The following is a 5,423-nucleotide window of genomic DNA, read 5'->3' on the forward strand; positions in this document are numbered from 1 at the left end:
ATATTGATTGTCGCTGGCCAATGGGTTGCTGCTTGCACAAGGCGAGATTCAAACCTCCGACACTTGTTTAAACGGACTAACAAGCTAACTATTAGATCAACCCAACTTGATTTTTGCTTCCTCTATTTATACACACAAAATTATCTCTTTCAACCATCATTAAATCTATTCTTTGTCTCCAACATTGGAAAATATGAATGGCTCATATTAAATAGATATCTATATCGTAACACTTTCTTTTTACTATTCATTTTGGATTATGCCTCGTTAAAATCTTACTAAAAAAAATCTAATGAAAAAAATTTCTGTGAAAAAAAATTTAGTGAAGAAAAAAGAGTACAATATCATTTGTGATGAAAACTGTCTCATTAAAAACTTTGTAAAAAAATCAATAAAAAAATTTTGACCAAAGAAAAAAAAGTACAGTCTCTCCCTCTTGTCAACATTATTTTATATCTCGAAATCTGATGTACCAATCTTTTAAAGGAGGATTTTAGAAGTGACTTTGTAAATAAATCTGTCAGATTATCGTTTGAGCGGATCTGTTGGACATCAATTGTTCCTTGATTTTGAATGTCATGAGTGAAAAAAAATTTGGGATAAATATACTTTGTTCTATCACATTTGATGTATCCACCCTTAAATTGAACAATACGTGCTGTATTATATTCAAACAGAACCGTTTGAGCCATTTTTCTATCGGTTAGTCCACATAATGATAGAATATATTGGATTAAACTCCTGACCTTAAAACACTCGCGACTAGCTTCATGTATCGCTAGTATTTCAACATGATTAGAAGATATTACTGCAATCGCCTGTTTTGTGGACCTCCATGATATAACTGTACCACCATATGTAAATATATATCCTGTTTTTGTGTGGATCAAACAAGTATTCTGCATCTGTATAGCCATCACGTTGTGACTTGGATTCATATGGATAAAACAATACCATATCAACCGTTCCATGAAAATATCAAAAGATTTGTTTGATTTCATTCCAATATTTTCTAATTGGAGAAAAACTATACATTGCTAGTAAATTCACAGCAGATGATATATCGGGTCGTGTATTATTAGCAAAATACATTAGCGCCCAAATGATACTGAGATATGTTACTTCAGAACCAAGAATATCTTCATTTTTTTCTTTAGGATGGTATTGATCATTTTCTACATCTAAAAACCTTATGATTATTAGGGTACTTAATAGATGTGACTTATCCATATAAAATCTCTTCAAGATCTTTTTTGTGTATGTTGTTTGATGAATAAAGATCCTATTTTTGTATGCTTGATCTGTAAGTTAAGACAAAATTTAATCTTTTCAAGATCTTTCATCTCAAACTCTTCTTTTAGAGTTTTTATAATTGTTGGAATCTCTTTAAGGGTTCCAATAATATTTAAATTATCAACGTACACAGCAATTATAATGAATCCAGATGCAGATTCTTTATGAAAACACATGGGTAGATATCTTTTTTAAATTCATTTTTTGTCAGATACTTAGTAAGACGATTATACTACATTCGTCCATATTGCTTTAGACCATCTAAAGATATTTGCAATTTACTGAGTATAACCTTGCGAATATTCATTGGATGGCTTAGTTATCTTTAATTCTTCAAGGACTTTCATATAAATATCACGACCTAATGATTCGGACAAATAGGTTGTTACTACATCCATTAGATGTATATGTAGTTTATGGTATCCGGATAAACTGACCAAATAACCCAATATTATTGCATATACTACAGAGGAATATATTTCTTCATAATCTATACAGGACTTTTGTGAAAAATCTTACGCCACAAGTCGAGCTTTGTAGCGTACAGCTTCATTTTTCTCATTTCGTTTTCTCACAAATATCCATCTATATCCAACAGGTTTTACATCTTCTGGTGTATGGACTACAGATAAAAAAACTTCACGTTTTTCAAGTAAGTCTAACTCAACCTTCATAATTTCTTCCCATTTTAGCCAACCATTCATTTGTCGACATTCTTTGGCTGTTTTTGGCTCAAGATCCTTACTTTCATGCATGATGTGTAATGTCACATTATATGCAAATATTTCATCGATAATTATTTTATTTCGATTCCATTTTCTCCTATAAATGCATAATTTATCGAGATCCTATTATTTTCACAATTTTTAGTATTTTTCAAGTACCTGAACGTCTTTTGCCGTCAAAACTATATCAGAATTTTGGACAATTGCAAGTATTTTTATTATACTTTTATCTTTTCCAACAGAAATAGTATTTACCTTTTTTCTTTTTCGAGGATTTTTGTCTTTGAAATCGACAGGCCTACTGCACTTCTGATGTGAATTTGTTTCAGTTGTCATTTGTCTGACTTGGACATCAATTCGGATTGGAGCATTTTCAGCTGGTATATAGGATTTAGTAATCCTTTTCATATCAGAAAATGCATTAGACAACTCATTTGCTATTCTTTGCAAACGTATAATCTTTTAAACTTTTAGTTCACATTGTCCTGATTGAGGATCTAAATGATGCATTTCAATTAAGTTCATTTTCAAGAGACTTATTTTTTTTTCCTAATGTTAAAAATTTTGATTCATCAAAATGATAATCTACAAATCGAGCTTTAAACACATCTCCTAATTGTATCTCAAGATACATTCCTATAAAAGGAGAATCATATCCCACGTAAATTTTTTATTTTCTTTGGGGTCCCATTTTGGTGCGAGAAGGTTGGGCAATTTGAACATATATTGCACACCCAAATATCCTCAAATGAAAAATATTTGGCTGCTAGCCAAAAGCTAATTGTAGAGGAGAGAATTGATAGTAACTTGTTGGCCTCTATCGAATAAGTACTGCAGCATGTAAAATTGTATGCCCCAAACAGAGATTGGAAGATTTGTTCTCATAAGTAAGGGTCTAGCAATCAATTGGAGACGTTTTAATAAGTGATTCTACTAACCCATTTTGCGTGTGGACATGAGCTACTGGATGTTCAACGCTTATTCTATTAGCCATATAATAAGCATCAAAGGTTTGGGAAGTGAATTCACCAGCATTATCAAGACAAATTGTTTTAATTATATTTTTTGAAAACTGTACTTTTAATCGAATAATTTGAGAAAGTAATCTCACAAATGCCAAGTTGCGAAAAGACAATAAGTACACATATGACCATCTCGAATATGCGTTTTTATTAAAACCATAAAATATCTAAAAGATCCACATGGTGGATAAATAGGTCCACATATATCGTGTTGAATCCTTTCAAGAAATTTAGGAGACTCAAATCCAATCTTTACTAATTACTAATAATGGCCTTAAAATTATTTTTCCCTTAAAACATGCAGCTCAGTAAAATTCACTAGATTTAAAAATTTTCTAGTTCTTTAGTGAATGTCCATCGAAGTTTTCAATAATTCTCTGCATCATTGTTGTTCCAGGATGCTTCAATCAATTATGTCAAATTATGAATTTATTTTGGCTTGTAAACTTCTAGTTCACAATGACATGTGATTCAATTGTACTAATTTTAGTATAATATAACCCAGATAAAAATGAGGATAACTTTTTTAATATAATATTTTTATTTGAATCAGAGTTGTGATACAAAAGTACTCATGATTTTCGTCATTCATTGTTTCAATATGATATCCATTTCGACGAATATCTTTAAAATTTAATAAGTTCCTTAGAGACTTACTAGATAATAGGCATTATTTATTATGAATTTTGTTCCTCTGAGAAACAAAATTATAGCTCTTTCGGAGCCTTCTATTATATTGTCTGAGCCAATAATGATATTAACACATTCTTCTTTTGGTACAAGATGAGTAAAATATATATTACGTTTGAGAATGGTATGCGAACTTGCACTATCCGCAAGACAAACATCTTCATTATATATCCTTATCATTTTCTTCAAAGCATAGTTGTCAGAATTGAACCGGTAATCGAACCAGTCAAGTTACTGGATCACTGGGTTACTAGTTCAATCGGTGAGTTACTGGTTGAATCGATTGACTCGGTTCTATGTAAATAAAAAATAAAAAAGAATAAAAAAATTAGCTGCGAAGGATATTTCTCTTATTGAGGATAGGGATGAAGGCAATAAATTAGTTCAAAATATTTTTTAAATTCTTTTTCTTGATACTGCTGCTGCAAGAGTACGTTCGTAACATGGAAGTATCACTGTCTTTTAATAATTATATCATTCTTCAAATTTCTTCCACAGATCTGCAAGATCTTTTAGTATGAGATATTTATTTTTCAATCCTTCGCCAAGACGACAACGAAAGAAGATCATGACTTTGGTTTTATCCTTTTGAGATGCATTATTTTCAGTCTTAATGGTATTTTCAAGATCCATTGAATCAAAATAAATTTCGGCATCTAATATTCATGATAAGTAGTTGTTTCCAAATATATCAAAACTATTAAATTCAAAATGAGAGAATTTTGACATAATAAAAATTTATTACCTGAGTCTTCCTAAAACTTGATCAGAGTTTCTTGCTGATAACGTGTTATAAAATAAATAAATAAAAAAGATGAAATAAATATAAAATAAAGACGTATAGATAGAAGATTATAGTATTAATATTTACCAATATTATCATCTCGATATAATAAAAATGATTCATATATATTTATATATTGCAGCGTGCATAGAGGGACAAAGAAAGAGGAGTATTTTATATTCTTAGGGTCGTTTGAAAAGTTTCAAAAGTAATTTTTTTGAGCTTTTGACTTATAAAAAGTAGCAGTATTAATGTCTGGTGCAATTTTCAAAACCAAATTGCAGCTTTCTAAAAAGTTATTTAGGAACTTATAGAGAAGTTTAAAAAAATTGACTTCTCTCATAATACTACTACTTTTTTATCACATTTCTATAAAATAAATATTTTTAGAACTAAAAATCCAAATACAAAATAACTTATTTATAAGTTATTTTTAATATAGTCATTTATTATTTAAACTATTTTTTTAAAAGTATCTTAATTAAGTTGTTTGAAAGTAGCTTATAAATAAGTTATTTTATATTTGGATTTTTAGTTCTAAAAGTCCTTATTTTATAAAAATGTGGTAAAAAGTAGTAGTATTATGAGAGAAGTCATTTTTTTAAACTTCTTTATAAGTTCCTCAATAGCTTCTTAAAAAACCGTAATTTAATTTTAAAAATTGTATCAGACATTAATACTACTACTTTTTATAAGTCAAAAACTCAAAAAAATTACGTTTAAAACTTCCCAAACAGACCTAATGTGTGTAGTTTCAGACTTTTGCTTCATTTATTTATACACACAAAGTCTTTTCTTTCAACCATCATTAAATCCATTCTTTTTTGAATTTTGATAACTTGAACCTCCAATATTTGCACGAATTAAAAAAAAAAAGAACGATATTATAAATAAAAGAGAGACAGTATC

The sequence above is a fragment of the Arachis ipaensis genome, chromosome B03, assembly GCF_000816755.2.
Source record: "Arachis ipaensis cultivar K30076 chromosome B03, Araip1.1, whole genome shotgun sequence".
Classification (NCBI taxonomy): domain Eukaryota; kingdom Viridiplantae; phylum Streptophyta; class Magnoliopsida; order Fabales; family Fabaceae; genus Arachis; species Arachis ipaensis.